This window comes from Catharus ustulatus, chromosome 12, assembly GCF_009819885.2.
Source record: "Catharus ustulatus isolate bCatUst1 chromosome 12, bCatUst1.pri.v2, whole genome shotgun sequence".
Lineage (NCBI taxonomy): Eukaryota > Metazoa > Chordata > Aves > Passeriformes > Turdidae > Catharus > Catharus ustulatus.
In genome coordinates, this window is record NC_046232.1 from 1,552,348 (window position 1) to 1,580,197 (window position 27,850).

At 44.4% G+C, this 27,850-nt stretch overlaps 1 protein-coding gene across 9 annotated transcripts in view; it reads right to left on the reverse strand.

The window, feature by feature from the left end:
- Positions 1 to 27,850, reverse strand: part of PEAK1 (pseudopodium enriched atypical kinase 1) — a 108,301-nt gene that overhangs the window by 44,764 nt on the left and 35,687 nt on the right. For 7 of the 9 annotated variants that reach the window (XM_033070391.1, XM_033070400.1, XM_033070396.2 and 4 more), the window contains 2 exons: positions 17,461 to 17,631; positions 996 to 1,079 (listed from right to left, as the gene is read on the reverse strand). The gene's annotated coding sequence lies outside the window, so the exon portion shown is untranslated. Of the gene's footprint in view, positions 1 to 995; positions 1,080 to 1,489; positions 1,613 to 15,438; positions 15,528 to 17,460; positions 17,632 to 27,850 lie in introns of those variants that run through there. The other 2 variants (XM_033070399.1, XM_033070398.2) reach the window with 2 other exon arrangements.

Here is a 27,850-nt window from a genome sequence, read left to right on the forward strand (position 1 = left end):
AGGCAACATGAATGTAAGAAATTTTAATCTGCAGAGCAATGAAATGAGTGATGAGCTCCAAGTCAAAAGGTTAAAGATATTAATGTTTACTAGTGTTGAAGTTTACAACAGATATTTTCTTTGCTTATTCTGCTTATGCTTTGCCTAAAATCCATCCCCATAAAATGGCAAGCCACCACTGATAAGAATGTTATTAGGGATGAAAAGTACCAGCATAGATGAAATTCAGAAAAGGAATTAGGAGGTAGTGGCATTGGATGCTTTTAGCATACATAGTAAGAACTGATTTTTTTCTTATTCTGATGATTAAGTGTTGTGCCTGCCAGCCCACAACAGCCCAGTGTTCCAGGCACATCATGGGGGCTCTGGGCAGCCCTTTCCCTTCATGGGGGCAGAAAAGGACTGAACCCAAACCCAGGGCCTCTCACAGTCATAATCAGCTTTTTCAGGCTACCAAAAGAGACAAGACGTAGGGCAAGAAAAAAACCCAACAAAACCCCAGTAATTTATTTTAGTTCCCAAAATCTGATTGCAAGCTTTAAAATAATCCACACATGGAAAACTATGCAGTGAAGGCATCATTAAATATAATCAAGGACAGAATCAGAAAGGAAATGCAACAGAAATTCTGTGTTAGTTTTTATCTTGATAGTCAATGACTGGTTTTTGCAGCTGGGGAATTTGCTCAATTTACTCCATGAGAGAAGAAATAGCCTGCATTTTCACAGCCAGATGTTTAAGCCTACCAAGTGTGTAAAGCACTGTAATTTTTAGCCGTTGTAAGAGGAGCAAGGGGAAGCAGGAATTGCTGCTCCAGGCAGGAAAACCCTGCCCTCATTGCCCATGTGCTCTGGGGCAGCAGGAGCAGGCAGCTGCATCCGGCCACCTACAAACCAGAGGTGGCTTATCACAGAGCCCAGGGTGCAGCCCAGCCTGGCACACCCCTGCCCAGCTAATTAGCACAGCCCTGCTAATGAAGAGGCTGCAGATCATACCTGGGAATGCTGAGCCCGGCCAGCGCTCGCTCCTGGATCAGGACACAGCAGGAAACAACAGAGCTGAAGCACAGCAAAGGAGCTCTAGCAAAGGAAAGAGAAAGAAAATCACCACCAACATTCAATTCTCTTTCTTTAGTTCTCCTTTACAGATAGAAATGTTTTCCTAAAAGAGCTGATCGCCAAACATAAATTTTGCTACTTGTGTTTGACAGAATCCTGAGAATGCAAAGCTTTTTGTAGCCAGAAAAAACACAATGTGAATTTTCTGCTCTTGTACTGCTGAGATGACTCAATACCAGTCCACAGGGGTCTGAAGGTGAAAGCAGAAACACACTCATCTGAATTCCTTGCCTTTCAAACGAGGTTTTCATGACAGAATACTTTATTAGCAAACAGGGCTGCTACAAGCCCACACCAGGAGCCACACCAAGCCCAGGGCAATTACCTTTAGTCCCTGCCATTGCCAGCAAAATGGGAAAGGCTGCTATTACCTGCTGTCTTGGAGGGTCTGGAGGGAAGTTTATTCCTTCCATGTGCAACACTGGGGCGTTTGGAAGTAAATTGTTCAGAACAAGAACCAGCCTGAGACAACAGCACCACCAAACTCTACCCACTGCTCCCTGCTGAGCTCCTGGGGACTGGGCAGGGGACACCAGCACATTGCACTGCATGAGAAATGGCTCAGGAACACAGCTCAGGCTCCCTGCTGCTGCTTTACCCCTGCACACGGAGAGAAGTTCCTGCCAGTCCCCCCAGGATGGTCACAGAGAGACCCCACACTCTCTGCAGTGCCTCAGACAGGAAAAAAGAGCCATGGCAGATTCCGAGCTGCTGGGCTCAGCCTTGGCTTAATTAGTGCTGGTGGCATATGTTGTGTGCTGGTTACATAAACAGGGATGGGATCCCAGCCGGTGGCCACGGGATTGCCATGGAAACTGTGACAGCCATCAGCACTGCCTTACTCATCGCTTTTGCCCCCCTACTTCAGCAGCACTTCTGGCTCTACTTTGCTATTTTCAAACACAAATGCGAATAAACGGAGCTCTCCAGCCTCCTCTGGAAACGAAGTTGCCCAAAGCTTTAACCACCAGTGCCATTTGTGAATTGTTATCAGCAACCTTGGGCTGTTGCCCCCCAAACAGAGCAGTGTTTCTGGAGCTTCACAGTGGGGACAAACAACACAGCAAACCCTTCCCCTCCTGAGCACAGCAAACCCTTCCCCTCCTGAACACAGCAAACCCTTCCCCCGCTGAGCACAGCAAACCCTTCCCACCCTGAGCACAGCAAACCCTTCCCCTCCTGAACACAGCAAACCCTTCCCCTCCTGAGCTCAACAAACCCTCCCCTCCTGAGCACAGCAAACCCTTCCCCTCCTGAGCACAGCAAACCCTTCCCCTCCTGAAGCAGCTCCCCCCACCCCTGGTGTCCAGGCACTGTCCTTTGCAGTCTAGACTGCCAGCCAGAACTCATGGTAATGATGTGCTCTTACCTTCCCCAAACTTTTGAGCAGCTTCACTTCTCTCACTGCAATCAGGCCTAAAATCTTTTATTCCCAGTTTACAGTTGTACATAATAAATAAAATGTATTTTCTCCATAATTTTTTTTCCAGTACAGCCAGTGCATATCTCTGCTTTCAAATCTCTCCCTATTTACATTTTCTTTCAGACTGCTCATAAAAAACCCTGACTAATTTTAGGACAAAGATTAATACAGAGCATTCTGCTCAGTAACAGCCTCCTACCTACAACCCATTTCAGACCTGTCACCTACAGCCAGGCCTAACCACAGAACATCCACTGCATTTTCACCATTTTGGTTTCTTGGTGACAACATAGAAAAATGAAATGAAAACATACTAGATTTAAAAGTTAATTTAGCCTTTTGTATACTTGTTATCCAAGTCATCTATTTATACCTCACTAAAATCCAGCATCTCTAAAGATGATACACAAAGGCACAAAGAAGACAGGAAACATGGTTTTTCAAATACAATGAATTTGTGTTTCATTTTAAAGCTGTTTTTAAAAGCAAGCTTTTTGTTTGCAATAGTATCCAGCAGTTATTTGACAGAAAAACCAGTCTCAGTAATCTGAATAAAGATTAAATGCTAATTTTTTTGGATTTCAGTGATTTGCAGAAGTATTTTTTTGGCATAACCAGAAAATGAGTCACTACTAACTTCACTTTCTATGGCTGTTTCAAGTACAAATCATTTCTCATCTGACAATCACTCAGCTTTTAAAGTCAGCTATTTTATAAAGCCTTTTGTTGGAACCTGGTATATGAATCCCAAAGCCTTAATTTTGAGGGAAACTGCAGTATGTCAAACTCAATAAAGGCAGAAGTCTTGTTTGGATGCCAGAATGCTGTATGTGGAAAAAAAAAAAAAAAAGAAAAATCGGAACTGGTGTAGTTCAATAACAGGAGATTTCTCAGCTGCCTAGATACAGGTGTAGGTTGCTTCATACAGCAGAGCTGAGAAACTGAAGCAGATCTGCTCTGTGCTGTACAGGTCTTTGAAACACGTGAATACAAATATTTTTTGCACATAAAAATACTTGTTTCTCCTTTCTTGCTTTAGAGAGCAAAGTAATTTCCTTACTTCCATATGCTACTGCAGGAACAGGAAGAGTAAGGAGAAAAGTGGAGAGCCCGTGGTTGTAGGGAGCAGCTCTGCACAAGTTCTGTTCCCCTGTGCCTGTGCCCAGGTTTGGGTGGGTTCCAGGAGCCCCTGCCCTGGGCCTGCCAGGATTCAGGTGCCCAGTCAGCCCCACTCCCTGCACTCCTGCTCCAGCCCAGAGCTCTTCCAAGGCTCAGATAACCCAGCAGGTTTAACAAAAGGATGGGCTCATCATGCTGATGAGCTTTGTGGAGTCGAAAGACTGGAGCCTCCATCTCTGATGTTAAATCTGTTCTCTCCACATAAAGAGTGGTACATTAACCATGTCCTATTTTCCCATTTTTCTTTTCAGGGAGCCTGGATGGATTGTAATGCACATGGATAGACTGAAATGCTCAGCAGATGATTTTGCTTAAATCTCAAGTAAGACAAATGTGACGAGCTCTTCAATCACTGCCCTGGGATGTGTGGGCGATGGATTACATTTCACAGGGAACAGCATTTGGAAAAATTCTGTTTTCACTCCTCAGCCACTGTACCCTTTTAACTACTTGCTAAACTTGGAAAAAGAAGGGGAAAGGGCAGAGGGACTTCACAGAGAGGATGAGATGGCTGCCTGCTGATGAATGCCTGGCCTGAAGGAGGAGCAGGCAGGTCCCTCACCCCTCCAGGGCAGCGAGGGGTGTCTGCAGTCCCTGGGTTCAGTGAGACACCAAGCTCTAGCAGCAGCTCCCCTCAGTCAAGGGGTTTGTCTGATAGATTCCAGTTTGAGTCTCTGTAGAAGTAATAAAATAAATTCTGCCTCACATCTCCACAAACCTTTAATGTGCTAGCAACAAATGAAAATCTCTAAACTTCCCTGGAATTTTACCACTTGCTATGCCTATGCATTCCCTGGTGCACACTTCATTTTAACTAAAAATTCAGTGCAAAGAAATAAATTAGAAAGAGCTGTCATACTAATTTTTTAAAGCACAATTTCAATCTTCCCTATGAAAAATGTGACTTGAAAACTCTTGTAGCTATTATTGTCCAAGGACTACAGGTTTTAGAATCTGTTTGGGTGGATTTGCTGAGCTGCTCCAACACCAGTGTGGACAATATCTTTGTTTCCTTGTAGATGCAAACATGGGAAGGTTTTCCCAAGATCCTGCATTATGCCTGCTGCTAAACACACTCCAGGAGTTCTCAGGTGAGTACACACTTTTCTTACAGAAGTAACCAAGTTCTGACTGACATGCTCAGAGGTCATGCATCAGGTTCAAAAGTTTTGCACAAGTAAAGCACAACTGAGAGCATTATTGTCCTTCAATATTATTATTGTAATTTCTACTGAGAAATGTAACATCACAAGTTGTACAGCTTTAACTGAAATGTAAACCAAACTGTTTGTTGATAGTCTCCTTCAATTGTCCTTTGCTAATTATAAAAATAATTCTTACAATTACTGAACCCAAAACATCTGGGAAGGAGATCAAAATCACTATCTGAAAATTAAGTACAGAGGTAGTTCAGGAGTTAAAGTCACATAAATGGTGCCTTCTTTAAAAATACACAACAGGTAACTGCCAACCCACATCACACACTCCAGTTTTTAAAAAACACTGCAATTCATACAGTAACCTTGTGGACATGAGAACATGCAATTTATAGCAATTATTTTATAAGGGAGAAGGGAGAGGTTATAGTAGGATTATAAGCAAAGAACTTCCAAACCCAGTTCTAAAATTATCTTCAGCTTTAACAAATCACAACTCTAACCCCCCTCTCCCTTTTGCTTATTCCTAAAGCCTTTCTTCTTTCTCCTCTTGTGCTTAATCTGATCTAAATTCTTTCAGCATGTCAAGGGGATAAATCTGCTATTAAGAGCTACTGGTTTCCATTTGCTTTTTAGAAGTGGGTGTGTGACAACACTCTGAGGCATTACACAGGCAATTAGGTATGCACAGGATGCCCTGCTCCAGAGAGACAATATGCAGAGAAGTGGAGGCTAAAACACTTCTGCAGTAACAGGAGGATCCTCCAAGTGCTTTGCAGAGTGTGCTCCAGGGCCACTCAGCTGTCCCACAGTGTCATTATTCCAAGCAGAAGACATTTAACTCTGTTCCTTCCCAGTCCAAAGCATCAACACAGGAATCAGGTATTTATCCAATGCCACTAAAAAGATTTCTACCCAGCAATTTGCTGCAACTTAAATGTAAATGATGCATGAAAAACATGTTCTTATGAGATACTAAACACAAGCCAAGTGCTTTAAGAGAAAAGCAGGGAACACCCTAATGATCTCTGTGTTTTGTCATCATCAGTGACTGCAGCCCTGAGGAGCCTCCAGCTCCTGCCAACCCAGTAGCAAATAAGGACTCAGTGCAGCCTCGAAGAAAGCCTGGTACTTTCTTATGTGCATTCAGAAAGAGACAGCCATGAAGCATTGCCTCGCTAAATGTTATAAAAGTTCTTATAAATATTCATGTGCAGCATTTGTACTCTGAGTATTTAATCATTTCTTTACAAGAAAGGAGCAGGGAGAGAAGGGGAGAGGAAGAAAAGACTGTTTCTTCAGTTCCAAAGAGATCAAGGTAACAGGAGAGGCAAACTTGTGCACAGGTGATCTATAAATTAGTCAGCACCAAACCCAGAAACCTACAAAAAACGAAAATTTTTTCAGGTTGGTTTTCTTTTTTCCATTACATCTGAAGTTACACAATAGTTTGCAGGTATTAATCTAGTGATTTCTTTGATCATTTAAACTACTTGCATTTTGATCCTTTGTATTTTTACATCATTGGCTTTTGAAAAACGAGCCTGATGTGTTGCTTCTGACATTTATGTGAAGACAGATTCAGCTCGTCTCCAAAGCCCACTGTCCCAGGTAAACCCAGCACCAGAGCAGCAGCCAAGCAGGGCTGGAGAGGCTTTGTCCCACTGCACACCCATCCATCCCCTCCCAGCTGGCAGCTCAAACAGCAGGGCTGAGAGCCCTGCCAGCATCTCGTGCAAACACTGCCTGTCCAGCTCTGTCCATGGCACACAGCCCTTCAGCCAGCCTCTCAGCCCTAAAGCTTATCAATACTGCTGAGAATTAATATAGATTTCTGTAATATATGCTGACAACACAAAAGTCTGTCCACATAAGAGAAAAGAGATTGAAAAACAGCTTTGACATCAAATTATAAACCTAATAGAAAAGCAAAGAGATGTGGAGCAATAACACCTGAACTGCTCAGCAATCACCCAGCAGAGACAGCAGTGCCTGGCTGTGATGTGGCCTCCAAGGCAGACCAAGAAAGCCTTGGACACTTTTCCCTATCCTTCCATGTGTTACACAGGCTGTGGGTACCAGTGCCTTTGCACACACCACACTCTGGATCCATGCACCTCCCCAGCCAGGATGCTGCAGCTCGAGGAAAAAATAACAATGTGATGTTTGTTACTGCAGCCCAGCTGCTCCACACATACCTTGGCTGGCAAGCAGAGCCAGTGCTGGTGAACAGGCTGGGACAGCAGCAATAACAGTGCAAGGAGATCATTGGTGTGGTGCTTCTGGTTCCCTGCTGGATCAGCCAAGGCAGTTCCTGCCAGCTGTACCTGTCTGCCCTCAGGTGTATTGGACAAGTCTCCATGGAGTCACTCCAGGCCCATGCCATGTTTAGAATTACAAAGCAAAATGAGAAGTGGTGCTGCCTTTTGCTTCCCTCAGGAAAACTGCCTCTTGCAAATGGTTTTATCATTTTCATTATATCCTGTTTGATTTGCTTTACCATCTTGACTGGAACAATAGCTAAGACATAATAGAAAAAGATTTTTCCACAGGCTGGTTCTAATTACATTAAATCTCAAGTGAGATAGGACATTTAAATAAGAAACAACAACTGCAGAGTCTGAGATAATGACATACCAAGATACCAGGCTTTTTGAGAGTGCCATTAAAATGATGTATGAAGCATTACAGCTACTCCAATTGGGTTTCAACACAAAAGTCATTCCTTCTGTGGCACAGTGCTGCAGAGAGAGGTCAGCACTTACTGCACTCAATGTGCTACTCAACAATTAGGAACCATTATCCCTTATGCTGAAGTTGCAGTGTAGACACAGGCTTAAACTTCTGGAGGAGGTGAGGCAGTTGGGAATGCAGGGTCCCTGGGATGAAACACCTCATGAACCACAAAACAGAGTGGAGGAGCTTCTGAAGAGCTCCTGGATTTTGTTGCAAGTTGTACCTTTAACATCTTGTCATCATAACTGAATTATCTTAATTTCCTGGAAAACATATCTTTAGATTTTCTGGAAACCACTGCAATACAGACATGCAAAATGAGACTGTGGCTGTGTGTGCCAGGGGGGCAGGAAGGCCGATGGCACCTGGGCTCAACACCATCTGTGTGTGCTGGGGACTGCTGAGGCCACAGCTCAAATCCTGGGGGCAGATTTGGGCCCCTCACAACAAGGAAGACATGGGAAGGTTTAGGTCGGGTGTCAGGGAAAATTTGTTCCTTGGAAGGGTTGTCCAGCCCTGGCAGAGGCTGCGCAGGGCAGTGGTAGAGTCCCCATCCCTAGGGGGATTAAAGCCATGTGGATGTGGCACTTGGGGACATGTCAGTGGTGGAGCTGGCAGTGCTAGGTCTGTGGTTGGACACCATGACCATGAGGGTCTTTTTCAACCTTACCAATCCTCTGGTTCTGTAATGGGAGAGAACAGCTCAGCAGCTGCCCTTGCTCCCAGCTCCTCACTAGGCTGAATCACCAACATCAAAGCATGCCTAAGGGACTCTGCTCCATGGCCAGAGCTGAAGCAGGTCTGGACATACACACTGCATAGCAGTTTCTTATCTGTCCAGCTGGTTTTGCACAGCTGTCATAGGAAAGTTTCAAGGAAATTAGTGAGATACTGAGGATTGACAGACTTCATTTCAGTCAATAAACAGAATCTGTGATTCTCAATTCTATAAAGAGAGAATAAAAACTTTCACAGAAGCAGGTTGGTAAGTAAAGCATTCTTGTTGAAGTGGCACAACATTAATTCTCTATTAATAATCAAGTGCACAAAAGAAAACTTAAAAAGTTTATTTCAGCACACAAAATAAAATTATTTTCTTGGGCGTATATTCCACACTTCAGCCTTGTCCCAGTGAAGTGCTCTGCCACACAGATTGTCTGTGTTCACCCAGTGCCAGGGCACTGCAGGATGATAGCTCAGACACAGCTCAGTACTTGCAGCTCTGTGACCACATGGCAAAAGCATTTGCTAAATGCAGCTCAGGTATCTGCACAGCCACTGCTGGGGATGCCTGTCTGAATAGAGCCAACCTGAACAGAAATACATACAACTATTTCTGCTTATGACAAGATTTAATTTGCAATTAATAAAGGAATTTATCTTGTACACCTTTCCCTATCAACTACTGGCTTTGTTAACTTCCTTTAGGCCCTCATGCTTGTAAGACATTTGTAAGCTGAAATTCGTTGGCCACGCTCACCTCCACGTACCCTCACTTCTCCCGACGCCTCTGAACAGCCCCAGCTTCAAACTGCAGCAACCTCACCTCTGGGTGGTGAGCAAGGGTGGATTTCTGGCAGGTCAGGGAGCAGTGAGCACCAACACTGAGCCAGAGGACAAGGCCATGAGCAGCAGGGACCCTGTTTGACCTCTGTCTCCCTCTGCTCCCCCGGAACATCAGGGGAGGTTCCAGCAGCTGAAGAGCAGCAGGTTTTGTGCAGCATCATGGCCTGATCCTGTTGTGAACTTCTTGGGCTCACATTCTCTGCCCTTTTCCCTCCTAGTTCCTGGCACAGACCTTGCACACTGGATCCCACTAAAATAACAACATCTGATTTTACATGCAAACTACACCAAAGGCTGTTTCTTCCCCAAAGAGAGGAATATAATTTGAAAACTTGCCAGTGTTGCTCATGAGTTGAAATAGAGGCTGGTAACAAGAGGCTGCACAGGTCATGATGACCTGAGAGCTGAAGGGAGCTGGAGTCTCCCCAAGCCAGGACATCCCTAGGAGGCAGTGCTGGTAGGAGGAGCACAAGGGCAGAAGCAGAGGCTGAACTGCACAGAGGGGCTGTGGTGGATGGCCCTGGCAGTGCTGCACCCCATGGCTCCTCATCCACTGCTCTGGCACACACACTCCTCATCTGCCATCCAACTTCTTCCTGCACAGCCTGGTGGACTCTCATTAAGACCAAAACTTGCAGAGCAGATTTCAGCTTTTCCAGAACCCACTGTGTTTTCTAAAGATCCACCTTGCCTTCCAGTCAACTGAAATAACACTTTCTGTCTATGGCCCTGGGGGTTGTTTTCCATTTTTATTTTTTAAGAATTTATTTAGATCTATTTCTCAGCCAGGCTGTCAGGGATGTTAATGAGATTTATCCTCACAGTCTCTCTCACTCTCTGCCCCCTTTCATTCTTTGACACACAAGTGCTTTTATGTTGCAGGAAATGAGGACAACAGAAAGCTGCAGATCCCATGAATGTAAAAATTGTCTTGAAGGCATGGAACAATCCAGCCCTAATTACAGCCAGCTGGAGCCTGCTCTCTTTGCACTGATACTTAGATAATTAACTGAATACTGACTGATGCAAGACTCAAGTATGCCACTACCACTCAGATATTCAAGGTTAATTTTTGTATCCATCACCGACATCAAGCTTGATGGATATTATCAGCTAAACTCTTGAAAATCAGTAACATGGAGTCATAGACAAGCAGGGACTATTTTTCCTTCGGTGAGCTTGGAGCCATCTTTCTTTAGCTGCAGAAGAAATGTCTAACATTAACAAGGCAAACTCATAAATTTTGATCCATTTAATACCTGTAAATTCACTCACTTAAAGCCCTAAACTTTAATACACCAAAATTACAACACTGATGTAATAAAATACACCCCAACTGTGGGCATTACTGGAGTAATGCCTGTTTATTTCTCATAATGTGGCATCTTGAAATTGGTGGGTGTGTGTATCCTCCTCACTAAGCTTTACATGGATGCTGAAAGCAAAGAGTTCTGTGGTGAAAATCAAATATCCTGATTTGACTGCCAGTGCATATATCTGAAACTATTACAGGAGGGGACAGCAGCAGAGACAGTGCTCAAGAAGTCTGAAATGTCTGTAAGTCAGAACTGCTGCTGCACTTCTCCTGCACGGAAAAATACATGTTTAGATTGTGAGGTACATTAACTGTGCTTTCAGCAAAAAACTGCGAGAGGAAGTCAGTACCAACAAGAGAAAGTTGTCTGTCTCAGTTCCATTTTCAGCAGTGCTTTCCCTGAAGAGGGATTTTGGGACAGATTCAATCCCTCTGACTGGTTTACTGATAGGAGAAAACAAGGTGTCACTACTTGTTATCAAGTGGTACTTTTATTCCTAGTTACTAAATCAAGAAGTCACTGTGAGAAATTGGAAGTATTTTAACCTGGATGTTCATAAGAACAACAATACAGCACAGTAAAAGAGAAACACAACTAATGAGAATTTGTTAGATCTTGGGTAGGGCTATGCAGTAGATAACCAACATCCATCTCAGCAGCATGCAGTGGTCTCCAAAAATCTGGGTGGGGAGGCAGGAATCTAAAGAATCCCGACTAGGGATTCTTTTCATTTTGTATTTTATTTGTCCTCACATCTTCTTATCTGGTAATGGAAAAAGAAACAATCCCAGTTATGTTTGCACATGGCCTACCTTCAGTAGGAAAAGTCTGATTTTTGTGAAATATTTTTGGAATGCCACTGTAATGTAAATCACAAAGCACTGCCACCACAGCGCAAGTTAAAGTGTAACCTGCAGTTTTCCCCAAGAGAATACACAGAATTTATATCACCAGAAATGGAAAGCAACAGAACAAAAATAAAAGCTTAGCAAAAAAAAGTAGGTTAACTCATATAGAGAATGATCCATAAGACAAGGCTGAAAAAGAAAGCAAGACAGGTATTTTTGGAAATATTTTGAAGTCTTTTTAAAGCCCTTCCTCTTTGCCTGTGAAGTATTTCTGCTTAAAATATAGATATGCTAATGCTCATGCTGAAGATAATGATGATTGGGCTGAAAGAAGTCCTCTTTGGAAGAACAAAGGAAGGAAGGAAGGCTGTGCACCATCAGCACTGGTTCTGAGTGCAATTTCACACATCCTGGGGAGAGTCAAGGAATGACAGAACCATTAGGATTGAAGGGGTCTCTGGAGGTCTTCTAGTCCAACTCCAGGGAAATGGATTTTTGAGAGGAAAAGTTGCTTCTGCATAAATTGAAGAAACCTTTTGATTCTGAGAAGCCTCCAAAACTCCAATTACAGTAATTTCACGAATACAAGCCGCACCAATTTGACTAAGATTTTGCTCCTAAACCGGAAATGCGGCTAATAATCAGGAGCGGCTAATACAACCTCAGAAGTGCCTGCCAGAGTGCTGAGCCGAGCAGCTGCAAAGTCGGCATTTTGCGATTGTTACAAATCGCTACTTTGTTGCACCGTGGGTGGAGCCTAGCTCCCTGTAGGCAGCACGGGGGGCGGGGAGAGAGGCGGGAGAGCTCTCTTTCCTCCTCTGCCACAGCCCAGGGGAGAGACGGGGGGGGGGCCCGGCGCCGCCATTGCCGCGGCCTGGGGAGGAGAGGGGGGACCCGGGCCGCCCCTACCGCGGCCCGGGGAGGGGGGGGGAAGCGCGCGCCGCCATTGCTGCGGCCCGGGGAGGGGGGGGGGAAGCCGGCGCCGCCATTGCTGCGGCCCGGGGAGCCGACGGGAGCCCCGCGCAGCCATTGCCGCGGCTCGGGGAGCCGACGGGGTGCTTTGTCCCCGCCCGCCGCCGCCGCGGCAGGAGCGGGGAAACTCCGTCCCTGCCCGCCGCCGGCGCCACGGGCGCGGGAAAGCTCCGTCCCCGCCCACCGCCGCTGCCGTAGGAGCAGGGGAAGCTCCGTCCCTGCCTGCCACCGCGGGGCAGCGCCGACCCGGGGTGACCGAGCCCAGGGGCAGCGGCGGCCGGCCCCGAGCGACAGCGCCGGGCTGGGCCATCTGGCCCTGTCAGCGGCCCCTAGCGGGCCGAGCCTGCACAGCCTTAGCTCAGCCAGTAAACCCCGCCCTCCCGCGGTTCTGTTAATAATTGCACCCAGGTCCTCGCTGCGAACGACAAAGCGGCTTATATTCGTGTGCGGCTTATCTATGGACAAAAACCAAAATGTTTGCCAACACCCAGAGATGCGGCTTATATTCAGTGCGGCTTGTATTCGTGAATTTACTGTATTTTGTGTTAAAAGAGGCAGAAGAAGTAACTGCAGTAACTCCCTGGATGAGGTGGGTGCTGACCCAAGGGAATCCAACAGTGTCCAGAACCTGGGAACAGTGGCAGTACCTGCATTCCAGGGAAATGATTCTTGCTTTCAGCAGGTTCAAATGTGTTAATTATCTTTTTCACCCAGTTCATAGTTTTCTTAATTAGCAGGATCTGAACTGTATGCAGGTTTGGTGGTTTTTTTGCTTTGGGATTTTTTTTTTGTTTGGAAGAATGGGAATGTGTTTCTTGCCAAGGCCACATCACATAATAACAGACTAGGAAAAAATGAAAGGACCCAGCATGAAAAATACAATGTAATTATCACCAACTGAGCAGCTGATAAAAGAAATGACAGAGTAAAATACACAAGTTTCATATGATGGAAATTCAGGGAAAGTGAATTTGTTACAAATATTGAGCAAAGGAAAAGAGGAGACCTCACCATAAGCAAGGCCTCTCAGCTCCCAAGCACTGCAAATTCCCTGCCCCTGCAATGAGCAATCTGCCACTGCAAATTCCCTGCCCCTGCAATGAGCAGACTGCCATCCCATCACAAAAGGAGCCACAAGACCCCCAGCAGCAGAACTGCTTGGATGGAACTCACAGGAGCATGGGCAAAATGAAGAGCAGGAGCCCCACACACTTACAAGGTGGTTTTTCCATTTTGTCCTGTTTATTTGAAATTTCCAGCCATCACAGCAGCATGAAATCAGCAAACACAGCATCAGCTGCCTTCCATCAGCTAAACAGAATTTTAAACACACCTGTGATGGGCACATTTCAGAGATAAGTCTGAGCGAAAAGAGAGACGACTGCAAGCATGAAAAATCTCAACTGCCCTCTGGAAAGAAGTGCATACAGGGACATGGAATAAATATTATTAAGTTATTGTTGCATAGTCTGTCAATGTTTCCATTTTGAATCAGCCTTCAGCCATGAAAACCTCAGCTGGAAACGCCTGGTTGAACGTGACAAATGAACAAGCCATGTCTTGGGAAGAAAAAGTCTTTTTTCCTTAACCCCAACTCAAACACATCCTGACTTCAGTATCTTCAGCTTCTTTTGAGATAAATATCCTCAATTCTGCATCTTTCTTCTGTACAGGTGTAATTGCAGCTAAGATGTTCCCCTGTGTGTTCCCTGGTTTCCCCTGAGAGGGAAGCAGCCCTATTCTGCACAGGGAGCACACCCAGCTCTGGTCTGTGCCCAGTGCTTCAGAAACTGATACAGCATGTGGAGCCTGCAAAACTGCTCAGGAAGTGCACTGCAAAAATGTAAGATCATTAAGAGAATGCTATTATGGTTATTACCCTACAAATCCATCTAAGGCAGTAGCCCCTGCCTGCCCCTGAGATACCTCACTGTATCTCCAGCTCACATGGATCTCAACGGGCTCCTCTTCAGGGCCAGCATTTTCTGCTCCTTCCTTGTTCTGTGTGCCAAGCCAAAGAGAAGCAACAAAGGCTGGTGTTGTTCATGGAAGAAAAGGGGTTCTGCAGAAGTCAGTAGGCATTCTCCTTTCATGCACACACAGCCTCGTGCTCTGTACGGGGGGGAATCTCTGCAAACACGTTCCTGGTGCAGCCTTCCCAGAGGAAAGCTTCTCACGGAATGTGTGTGAGTCCTGTGGGGGACAGGAGCCTGTGGAGGGGACACATCCTGCGTAGGGAACAGGAGCCTGTGTGGGGGACAGGAGCCTGTGTGGGGACAGGAGCCTGTGTGGGGGACAGGAGCCTGTGTAGGGGACAGGAGCCTGTGTGGGGGACAGGAGCCTGTGTGAGGGACAGATTCTGTGTGGGGGACAGATCCTGTGGGGGACAGGAGCCTGTGTGAGGGACAGATCCTGTGTGGGGGACAGATCCTGTGTGGGGGACAGGAGCCTGGGTGGGGACAGGAGCCTGTGTGAGGGACAGATCCTGTGTGGGGGACAGGAGCCTGGGAGGGGTTGCAGAAGCATCCTCTGATGGCAGCTCTCTGGGTGCGTGCACAGCCAGGCAGGCTGAGGTGTGTGAGCTGCCCATGGCCTCCCATTGTCACTGGGGAGGTGGTGACTTCCTCTTCATTGAATCTTTCCCCTTATTTTGCTCTTCCTTCCTGGTGATAAATGCACTTTTTATTATTCCAACCAATTCAACATTACTTTTAGAAATTTTATCACTCATTCAGATTTCAGTCAGTGAGTCAAGTGGAAAAAATGTGTTCTCAGGCTGAGAGAAAACCCTCCCATTTAAAATCCCTGAGCCAAGAGCACCTCCCAGGCAACATCCTCCAGCTGTTCTCAGAGACAGAAAGAATATGTGCACTCAGTCAGTTCCCACCTAGGCCTCTGCAGAGCATCTCCAGCAGGAAGGAGATCTATGTGCCCAGAGCAGCAACCCCTGCCTCTTCCCAGGTCTCATCCCACCCAGCAGCTCCCTCAACTACAAACACCTCTTCCTGTGCCAGCAGAGCAATCTATCCCATAGCATTGTTCTCCCTGTTCCTGGCCTCTGATTGTCACTTTTATCAGCTAAATAACAGTAATTTGAATGCAGAAACAATTATGGGAACCTACTTCCTCAGCTGAAGTCCTTGTCCCCAGCAGATTTACAGCTGGTGCTGTTTTGTCAAAGGCTGGATGCATGAAGAAGTTGCTCTGTCAAGCAGGGATGTCTAAGGGGACAGAAAAAATATCACCTTCCAGTTTGCTAGCAATGCCTCCTCTAACAATGGTGGTTACAAACTGTTTGTATCCTCTCCTGAACTGCAAACAGACAAGCCAAGGGAGTGCATTTTCCTCAGCAAGAATGGGCAGGAGTTTGGGACTAGGACTGCTTTATAACTTGTGCTGCTCCTATTTCTGGCTCTAAAGTGCCCTACAGAAACCAAACATCCCACTGAAGTGCTCCAGCTCCAAAACTCTTGCAAAACAGACATGAGAGCTAGAACTGTCTTTTTCTTGTTCTCATGAGACACGTGAGTGAATCAGATCCAAGGATCTGTGCACACCTTCAAAGAGAAAGGACTGCAGGGCTAGGGAACAACAGAGAAAAGCACAGTAAATCTGGAAACTTGAAAGAAGAAAAACACTTTTCTTTTAAGTTCTTTTTGAGCTTCATTTGTCACCACTGCAGACAGATGGAATTTGCAAGGCCTCCCCTCCTGCCAATGCAGCAGAAGACACTGACAGAGTAGAGAAGCGACTCTGGCAACAAACCAGGCAACTCCTGAAGATGGGAACTCAGTGAGGGGAGAATCTGGCAGCCTCCTGAGCACCTGATGCACTGGCTGAGCTCTCAGCTCTTGGCTGGGAGGCTCCTAAGTGCTGGCCTGACACTGCTCTCACAAGGAGCCTCAGGGTGGATTTCAGACAGAACTGCTACATTAGTGCTGACCATTTTCTGAAATCCCACCCTTAACCTCACAGAAGTCAGAACAGGATCGTTCTGGGGTACTGACTGCTCTCCCACTGAAGTTCTAACACAGCCTGCGACAGAGGGGTGGAATGAATGCCTCACCTGGACTGGTAAATAAGAACAGGTATATTTGTGAGTTCAGAAATGCAGATCCAATTTTGCTACCATCACTCACACAGAACTACTGTCAGATCTGTTCACTCTTCCTCTAAAAAACAGAAGGTATAATAATATAGAAGCATTTCAAACAAAACCACAGCACATAACCGATTTCCTTTGTTTTATTCATGACAAATGAAAGAAAGGTGAGATGTCATTTTTGATATATGCAGTTACATCACAGTCTTCAAACTAAGGCAGATTCGATTGTGCTGGGGTTTAGGGAGGCTCTGAGGAGAGCACAAACACCTCTGCTCACTCTCTTGCCTCAAAAGACATGGAAGCATCATCTTGGTGTGGTGTTACAGATGTGGTAATTCCCCTTTACCCTTGTTATAGCTGCTGTTTTTAGGGGCCAGTTCTCCATTGTTACAGAGGCACAGACCCAAATGGGACAGCAAGGCAGAGCTGGGGGTCTTTCTGTTCCCAGTTTAACTTTAAAAAGCAGCACAGTTTTCTATTCCTGACTAGTAAACTGACCTGAAGAAGACAGGCATAGAAGTATTTCAGGTATTTAATATCCACCTATGAATGGCAGAGAAAAAGATATGCAAATAAGAAGAGCAAAGAGAAGAAGAAAATGGAAAAAGATTTTTGAGGAAATACTGAACGTTAACATAAAAAAGCAAACTTCTGTGCCTTAGTGTGTCTTTCCACATGTTTCAGGAGTCACACAAAGTACTTAAAATATAACAAAAACGAGGGACAGCCTATTTCAAACTGCAGTTTGTTGGGCATGGGATAGGAAGACAATTAGTAATGGAGAAACAGCAAAATCTTTTTGTTTTTCAATGATGGAGACATGGCATGAACCCACAGGAAGAAATTTCAACTACTGAACAAAGCACCAGATACTAAAAGTCCAATGTTTTGCTAATGAATGAAGCTCACAAAATCACATGTTTGGCTCTTGTAAGATTTCTCTATTGAAACTCTGGTAATAGTAAAACATCATCTATTATCCAAATTATCCTACAGTACTGTATTGGAAATTAGAAAAATGAGAGAGAAAAATGAGTTACCACTTAAGTCTGAGGCACTGAATCCATTCTCATGTCAATGGCTGGCTTGGCAAAACCTCCTGCAGCCACAGGTAATAAATCCTGCTGAAAATTTCAAAATTTCTGACTTCTCCAGACAAATTCGCTTCACCCCCTTCTCTTCATGACTGCTGGTCAGGGCAGCAACATTTTCTGTGAAAGACAGACAAGAAGATTATTTCAAGCAAATTTCAAATCTGATTTATTGTAAATTTTCCTTGAGTGACCTCCTGGTATCTGACATACAACAGGAGCTGTGTAAACAGACATTCGAATTCTCTCCAGAATTCTGCCTGCATGGCTGGCATCCCAGACTTTAGTCCTTGATGTCCCCATTTCTCTTCCATTCCCCAGGAGCACACTGCTGCTTTAATTTCCCTGCTCAAGAGCCAATGCAGCTTTGCAATGAGGAGGGGTTGGAGGCACAGGCTGAGGAACAATCTCTAGAACCACAGGGAAAATGAAGGACTTTCCCTTGGAAAAGGAGTAGAGCTCTTGGGAGCTGTTCAAGGAGACAGCACTGTGCAGCTCTTTTGGGGTTTTGTTTGTGGGGTTGGGTTTTTTCCCTCTTCTGGTATTCTGCTTCTTGTGACTTCAAGTGTGAACAGGTTTGTGGGTGACAAAGTTGGCAGAAAGAAAGCAAACACAAATTATTTGTATAAGGAAGCCACATATAACAAGGAGCAAAGCACTTAAACTTCTGTGCAAAGCAAACACAGCCTGGTGAGGGCACAGGCTGAGCAGCACAAGCAGAACCTTGACAACATTATCACCACAAAAGGACTTTATAGGAGATTGGAAAAGAAGATTCTGAAATCCTCTGCAGATGAGCAGCAACAAGTGAGATGAATTAGGACCATGCTAAAAGAAAACACAAATTGCTGCCTGAAAATGGACTTAATGAGCAGGGTGAATACCCTCCATTAAAGGCAGGTAGGGGAATAGCCACTAAATCAGACTTCAGCTTGTGGCTCATTATCTAAACGGAGATATTAGAGATGAGTCAAAAGCTTAGTCTGGATGGAGAAGATTGAATCTTCTCCTAACCCAAGCAATTTGCTTTTGCAGATAGGATTAGCCAGCAATAGGATGCAGGAGAAAAAAAGGAATGAATACTGAGCCCTGCAAAGCTTCCAGAAGCAATGTTGAGGGAACACCACAATCCTTCCTAGTTTTGAGAACTTCACACAGCAGCAAAATTTTTCTTTGCATATTATCAAATTCTTTGAAATAGAGAAAACAGCCCTGAAGAAAACTCAGCCAAAACTTCATGGCATGGAATGGCTGCACTGAAATATTATTTAAAGTCTCTGCATAGGAAGATGTGTTTGTGCAAAATTTTAACCCCTTCCAAAATGTCTTTCTTCCTGGCTAGAAGAACAAGAGACTGGGAAGTTTGTGGATTCAGGCAGGATCCTGCAGTTCAAGCAGCTGGCCAGGGGAGGAAGGGGGATGGATTTCTCCTCCTTTAGTGTCCACCAGCCTGTAGAACCTTTTCCCAAATTGTGGGCACCTCTGGGCATGTCCCTATAGGGAACACCAAACCAGGAAACATTGCCAGAACTGTGTCTATAAATAAAATATCAACAGTTACATGCATTTTTAAATTTTTTGCTGCATGCAGGTGTTTGTACTTCTGTGCTAAAATTCTGCAGGCTTTGCGCAGCATTACAAAGGGCTCTCCTTGTCCTTTGCCTTGGCTTGTGGAGCTGCTCTCCAACAGCTCTAGCACAGCTGGAGATAGCAGAGATTCACTGCCACAGCTGGATGATCCACTGAGGATCACTGAGGTGTTTTATAGGTGCCACAGAAAACATTTTACCTCCACCATCAGCATACTGCACATGAAATGGTAGCTAAGGCAACAGGTGGCACAGAGATCACACATACAGTTGTCATTGTGCTCAGAGCAGCAGAGGCCCTTAAAAACCACAATCTACCACTCACAAAGAAAGTACTCAAGCCACTCCATATTCACTTAGGTACTACAGATTAATCTAAAGCATTTTAAGCTAATTGATGAAGATGCTGCTCCAAAGAGGCAATTCACAGGAAGCTGCAGATGAGCCCCTCTCCATTGTCCCTTGGCTTTCTGCAGAGGCTGGGGCAGGAGAAGCTCTGGATGAAGAGAGCTGCTGTGACTCCTCTGTCCTGGAGCACAAAGGGCAGGGATGCTCCACAAATGAATCACAAACCATCCCTGCAAACATCGGGCTCTCAGCAGCTCCCCAGGCCAAGGGCCAGCCAGGGTAAAGGGATCAGGAACAGGGTAAAAGATCAGAAACAGCAAGGCTGCTTCCAACCCCTCAACTGAATTAGGACTGTTGACACTGTAAGGGGGCAAAACCAGAAACAAATCCACAAGGAAACAAAGCATCATTTGGGAAAGGATTTTCCTATTCATGCTGATTGCAAGTGAACTCTTCCTGAGCTGGGACTGGTGATGCTAAGATTCAGTGCATGGCCTGATTTTATCATAAAACCTCATCCTTGCCTTCAGCTGGCTGTCACATTTGCCAAGCCGGTATGATTCTGGCAACACTTGTTCTGTTTAATGTCTCAGCATGTTGTATCTTGGACACAAACCCCTGCAAAAACACTAATTATAAATATTTATGTTTGTTATCCTTTTTGCATGATACAGTAAAGAGAGAGGAAGCAGATTCTGTCCAAATGGATTGACTCAGCAAAGCATGACAACATCACTGGGTCAATACCCACACCCAAAGCATTCCATTAAACCTTGGGATCCAGGGAATTCCATGGCTCCCAGTGCACCCAGCTTTGCCCAGGGGGCTGCAGAGATCACTAGGCACAGAACAAACACACTGTGCCCAGGAATTGCCAGCCCTAGGCAGCATGAGGGACATTTTTGGGGGCTGCTGCTGAGCTCCTGAGAGGCCACTCAGGTGGTGGCACTTGGAGGTGGCATCACCCAGCCACTGAGCAGGCAATGGAGAGATATGCTCTGCTTTGAGAGTAATAACTTCATCACTTCCAACCTGTCTCCTTGACAAAGAAATGCTGCACACAGAATAGATCCACCCCTGAAGGAGATAAAAAAGGGAATGCAGCAGTGCAGGGAATGTGCAGCCCTTGACAGATGTGTTTTTAATACAAATTCATAGAGGTACACAAGAGACTCCAACAAAGTTTAGAAGTCAAAACTTCTGATACTTCTAAAAAATATTAAATACATGATGACTGTTTAAAATGGAACTGATTCATGGGGAGAAAGGAAGTGCTTAATGACTTGCTCATGCTTAAGGACTCTTAAATAAAACAAGTATCTGTTACTCATGCGTTTGAAGGATTTGCTACTCTCCAACTACTGATTTGAAAAGCTTTTGACACAGCGAGATGAAGACACATCCCCAGGGGCTGCCGTGTGAGCTGAAAGCCTGTGTGCTTTCAAACACTCTTCCTTTCATTGAAGAAGGGAAAGATTAGCAAGAGGAAGAAAAAAATAAAGACTTAATTGTTTTGGCTTTGGAAATGAGGTGTCTATAAGGTTTCCTGGCCTGGAGAACCACCAAAGAACCCCAAATTATCATGTCAAGAAGTAGTGATGGAATTTGAGATCATCAGAGGCTATCCAGGCCCTCACAGCTGCATGTCTCCTACTCCAATTTTTATTCATTAATTGTTGGCCTGATACTACAGACCCAATACCATCTAAGAAGAGGAGAAAAATAGCAGAAAAGACAGAAATTACTACAAGTCATCCTCCATCCTTATGAATGAATTGTGTAGCACAAACTTTGAACAGGGTTCATCGAGGCTTGGCCAAAATGCAATTTTGGCTGTGGGCTAGCAGGCAGGAACAATGAAGCAACACAAGCCTCTGCTCCATTTTCACTGCTCTGTGCTCCAACAAGCACAATTACTTCTCTCAACAGCTACTGCAAACCTAGACTTTTATTGGTTTTTCACATTCACAGAGGCTCTGTGAGCAGCTGAATGTGGCTTTCCAGAGGAGGGCTCTTGGCACAGCCACACAAGCTCAGGTAACAGCATGGACTCAGGGAGAAGGAAAATTGAGAGCAACAATGAACTGCCCCCAGTCCCAAACCCTCAAACACCTCTTTGTGCAACTTTCTCTCCCAAACAAACCCCAAAACTTGCACTGGGATTGCAATTTGCATTTCAGCCCACTCCCCCCCTGCCCGTTTGCTGTTTGCCCAGTTTATTAGAACCATCTGCAAGATCCTCCCCTTCCAGTTCCTTGTGTTGGTTCATCTGGCAGCTGCACTCTCTCGTCTATTCAAAAAAATCTTTGTTTCAAAGTTGTTGAGACAGAAGGTCTTTGACAGGCTAAAAATTATCTTGAAAATCAATGCAGAAACCACATCATATGCTGTTCTTTACAGACTGAAGGGGAAGAATGGAAGCTGGAATATATCTATATATATGGGGTTTTTTTAATGGGGAGATAAGTGAGGGTTTTGGTGATCAAGAGAAATTTTACTAACTTGATTTATCTGGCAAAAGGCACAATTTACTGAAGTAACTCTTACTGCAGAAGAGTTTCAGGCTCACCATTAGTACTGACAGAAACAAGAGAAATGCACAGAAATATTTCCTTACAGCAGCTCTTGGCAAAAGATAAGTGAGGGGAGTGCTAAGGGAAGGAGGAATGTTTAAGTGAGGTAGTACAGTTGGAATTATTTTCTCTAAACATGAAACAAATATTTCAGGTTTTTGAATAAAACCTGGTTTGCAACCCCCTCCATTAGCCTGTGCATGGTGCTGAAGTTCCCATGCTTCTCTGTAAGCCTCCTAAAAGATCTTTGTTCCCTGGAGTGTACAGACAGCCCTGGTGTCACCAGGCTGTCCCTGCTGATGGGACAGCTCCTGCTGCAGCACAGGGCACAGCAGCACTGCTGAAAAATGGCACAAATCCTGGGCCTTTAACTGGGCTGGGTGTTTTTCTTCTCCAGATTGTTTCTGCAGAAGCATTCACCTCGCTGCAGAAGAGTGGCACAACCTTCACTTTTGGGGATTAACAGAATTCTCTTCCAGATTTCTCCAAATCTTCTCACAAAACATTTTTAATAAAGGAAATTCACATCAAGTATGAACACAAAATCCTCAAGGAACACTGCTCCTACTTTCCTGTTTAGATTAATACAAAAATTTTCCTTCTTTCTTATGTTGCTGCTATTTTAAAGGTAACAAGTAACTACAGACAATATTCAACGGCCACCAAATAATGTTTATACACGTGTAAATTTGAAGAATCTGTGACATGGACTGAACAATTTCCAATCTGCTGGAAATAACTTTGTCCAGGTGTGCACTGAGCTGCCTGGAACTCTCAGTCCCATCCCAGCCCTGTTCCCATCTCCCCTGACCTTTCTGATTCTGTTTTACACATCCTCCAGCCCACGCCTTCCCCAAGCAAATTCCTAATTCCTTGTTTAACTAAACAAGACCATTTCAAGTTTCCCAAGCACTCTGACAAGGCTTCTGCACGGGGACTTGCCATTTTCTTCCCACACTTTCCTTTCAATCCTAATAGAACATTTTTGGGTTTAAATAACAGTATTAAGCAGGATTTCAAAACTGCCATGAACAAAGTGGCTTATCTTCTCCCGTGAACTTTATCATAAAATACAATTTAAGTGGTTTTAATTGCACAGGCTCTAGAAAAAAAAGATGCAAATGTAGTAATTTGAGCTGACAGATCATACAAGGCAGACTTTAAAAGTATTTTCAGAAACACTGGAAACAGCATTATCATAATCTAACTTTATAAATTTTATATGCAAATAAAAAATTTAAAACATAGACCTGAAAATATTTAAAGAAATCCATATATTTCAATGAATAGTATAGTTCTTGAAAAAGTGTCCTGGAATCTCTCAGGAGAAATAATGGAATAACCACAGAGTTCGTGCTTCTGTGATGAACTAGCAGGAGAGATTTTTATTGAAACACTTAACATTACTTTTGTTAGCACATACTTCACTCCAGTGGCTTATTAGAAATTTTGGTAAAAATAAGACATCTTGTGAAAGCAAGAAAGCTGAACAAAACCAAAGTCTAAGAGAGCAAGCTTGAAATTTCTCTTCCCCCCCACTCCAATGTATTGCAAAAAAAAGAGACCATTTTGATGAATTATCTCTTCCAAATCCTCTTTTCCAGTCACTTTTGGTCTTTACAGAATATATACATTTATATAAGCCAGAAACAACTACAAAAGCAATTTCAAACCCCCATCTCAATCCATACTCCTGTTTCAAGGTATCATGAATATATTAAGCTAAAACTGGAAACAAAGGAAGGCTTGGGACCATAAAAAAAAAATTACACCCTGCTGTTAATGGCATTTTTCTTGCTCTTGAATACGTGATGCCAATTCCCTGGTTTCCATTCAACAAATAAAGCTGTGAAATGGCAGTGGATTTCCTGCTCCAAGCCCAGGCCTGCATCCAAACAATTCTAACATAAAAACTGGCTGCCAGACTCAAATCTTGTCCCCCACAGGAACAAACAGCCCCGGATGTGGGACAGAGGTTATCAGCAAATCTCACCAACTGGGGTTAGAGGAGACACTGGCACACTGGATGTGTGCAGGGCATTCTTCTCCTGCAATCTGTGAAATTCCTGAGAGCAGAGGCTGCTTGAGCCTGCTCAGCAGCTTCTTGCCAGGACAAAGGCAAATCCAGAGTCCCCAGCAGCAGAATTCTGCCATAGGAGCCCCATGATAAACCCAGCAGGATGAATGGCACCCCTGCAGCAATCCCTGGGACAGAACTTGAGCTGGGGGTTGGTTACTGCACCCCTGGAATTCGGGGCATCCTCTGTCCTGGGGATGCACCCACAGCTCCTTTCCTGGGCTAAGGCAGAGCATCCAGCTCCTGATCCTCAATGCTGTATCTCAGCTAGGAGCAATGACCTCCATGGCTCTGCCATACTGATCCTGCCACTTCCCTGGCTTGTCATACACCATCCCTTCCAAAACATAAGAATTTAGCCCAGGAAGCCAGCTCAGCTTGAACCTAAACTGGAGCCCAGAGGGCTTGTGGCCCCACCAGAGCAGGAACAGCATCCCAGACACAGCTGGAAAATTCCAGAGATGTGTGGCACTGAGCACTTCCCACAGCTCCAGCCAGACAAAGAAAACTCACTTCAGCAGGAAGCTGGGGAGAAATGCTTCAGCTGAATTCTTCTCATTGCTCAAGTCAGAAATGCAATCTTTGCTTAAATGTTAAGCTATATACATGGGCCATTAGTCAAAGTTCCTGCTCTTCTTTTAATAGTTTTATCAGGTTTGACATTTTGGAACGCTATTATTTTAAGTCTGGTCTGGACGAGAATTCACATATTAGGAAAGTGATTTTCAAAAGACTATGCTAAAATATCTTTCCATATTGCTGTCATTTGTCAAAGTTTTGCTTAAAAGCAGGTATTAAGATAAATGAAATGGATCAAAAATGGAATACTTCCAGAAACATAAATGATGGCTAAATTAAGCTTGTGACAAGAGCCAATCCACACATTTTGACTTCTCATTGAAGCACCATTTGACCTTGCAATGAGAAAGACACTCATATACTATGTAAATCTAAAGGAAGAAGCTACATCAGAAAGTGAACTGAATTAGATGGAATAGCCAGAAGGCAAAAAAAGGCAACAAGTGAAGGTGAGAGAGAAGGTCAGGGATGGAACACGGGCTGAGTGAAAGGGCCAGGAATAAGCAGAGTTTAAGACAGGTCAGAAGGCACAGTGTGCTGAATATAAAACCTGAGCCAGCACTGACAAGTTTAACCAAACCAGGACTATTTGCTGAAAAGCTCCTTCAGGCAAACAGCACTGGGGTGACAGCAGTGCTCCCTGCACAGGCCTCAGGGCATGGGAAACAGGCTCTGGGATTCCTTCCTGGGCTATTTCTCTCCCTCAAGCACTTAAGGCATTTTCCCTTGCTCTGAACTGCAGTTTAGAAATACTGATGGAAAACAACTAGAGTTGTAATAGGGAACTTCAAGTAGCACTTAATATTTCTGAAGTATTAAGATACAGAGTATGCATTTAAATAGCACAAAATTCAGCAAGTGTTGAGTGGTTCCAGATTTTTTCTCCAGTTATGTGAAATTCTCTTGCCTGAGCTGCATACATAGCACTGCACTGCTCAGCACCAAGCACTTACCCACTGCACCAGGCAAACTACATCATAACCCAAAGCACTGGCAGCTTTCAAATCACTGAGGAAAAGGGAGATTATTTCTTCAAACTCCCTCTTACTGGAGACAGGTTGGGCATTAGTGGTTTTGGCAGCTGTATAAAACAGCTGCAACTGGAAACAATTGGTGCTGAGCAATGGGAAACAGGCAAGGACAGAGGACAACACACTGCAAGTATTGCTCTGGTTCTGGCTTGTCATTAGACACACAGGAGAGATTGCTGCAGCCTCACTTCTACAAGGGCAGGCCATTTGTTTAAAAAAAACCCCAAAACTGTAATTTAGGATCAAGATCAATGTAAGAGTTACGCACTTGCATTGATAAGTATTGTATGGAAAGAGAACTCTGAGAAGCTTTAATTCTAAACTCACTTGCCAGAAAAAAGTGGTTGTTTGAAACCTGCAGTTGAAGAAAAATGAGGCAGAATTGAAAGAGGGTAGTAAAAAGGGCTATCAGCAAAGTAATGCAAATGGTGACACTTGAGAACACCCACAGCTGAAAACCAACAGCTGACAAACAGAGAATACACAAAGCACTCAGCAGTAAGGGGGGAATCCTGGATCACAGGTAAGAACTGCTGGTGAACAGGAAGGATTTGCCAGGTTGGTGCAGAGCACAGGGCCAAAGGAACACGGTTCAGAGTGCTAAAGAAGTGCCCAGGGTGGGTGAGGTGACCTCAGTGAGTGTTATACTCAAATAACACACTTACCAAAGCTACAGAGCAATCTCTGCAATGCTCCTCTGAAAAATGAATTTACACGTTTGTTCAGAATAAAATTTCTAATTGGTTTTCCAAATTTCAAAGGCTGAAGCAGCAAGTTACTTTTTCAGACATTTTACTTCTAGACACAAATTTAAGGACAGAGGAATTGAGTGCCATGGAAAAGCAGGAGTGCTCCATCTGTGCAGGATAAATTATGGACTTGGAGGATGCGACTCAGCTGCTGACATTTGAAACAACAGAGGTAACAAACTGCAGATACAGCCAAGCTGCCAAATAGCAAAGATGCTGAGAAGAAGATCAGGATCAGGAATACCCCAAGGAGAGCCCCAGGGAGGACAAAAGTGGTTCCAGGATGGCAGCAGCCTGGCAGGTCAGCCCCAAATCCAGCGTGTCCATCAGGCTTCAGCGCAGAGCACAGAGGCACCAACAGCACCAGCTTCTCCAAACTCCCCTCTCCATTTGCAGCTTAGAGACTTCCTGGGAAAGAACTGGCTTATTTCTCTGGATTTCATATTCTTGCATGGAATTTTCCTTCATAAATTTGTCCAATTACCTTTTGAACCCATTTGCAATCCCACATCCACAACATCCTGTGGAAGGACATTCCACAGCTTCTCAGCCTTGTGCGTTTGTTTTGAGCTGCCAGGTTCTTGTCAGGAAAAATAAAAAAGAAAGCAGATAAGAGACTTGGTTCCTTTATCACCTCTATTTACTTTTTCCTATGCCATAATGAATTGTGATTTCTTTTACAGGCCCCCTCAGGCTGTGTTGCAGTGGAAGTGTCCTATGCTGCTCCATACCTCCAGCTCCCCACCCTGCATTCCTCTGCTGCATTCTTTTCAAGTGAGACTGTGTGTCATATTCGGAAGCTTTTGAGAAGAGGATGAAAGAATTCTAGAGCAGTGAGAATAAAGAAGCGTGTTTGAAGGTAGAGAAAATTTATTTAGGGAAAAAACATAGGAAATAAAAGAAGGTTCACTGTGATTGTACATGTTTGCAAGCAGAACTGTTCAAGCATTATTAAAAGATATGAAATAGGGAACAAAGGATAAGATTTGTAGTAGAAATCAGCTTATTTTTCTGTGCCTTCATGCTTTACAGAGCTGAAATAATTTCAGTGTGCTCTGTTTCCCCTTCAAATGAGCATTTCATTGCAGTTTGTAACTCGTAGCTCATCTAGAAAGGGGCACCCATGCTAGAGGCAGACACTAATGAGCCTCTGTCCTCTAATTGTATGAATATATTGAAAGAATAGAAATAAAGGCAGTGAAAGACTGGCAAAGAACTGGACAGTGGCTGGTTGTAAAGGAGGCTGAAAAATAAATACTGGTCATCATACACTTTTTAATGTTGTAGGAGTAATACTTGGAACTCAACTTTTCCAGTATTAAAAGCCAACTGGGATCTTTATCACTCACGCCCAAAAGTACAAAATATTGCTGAAACACTGGAGCAGCATTGA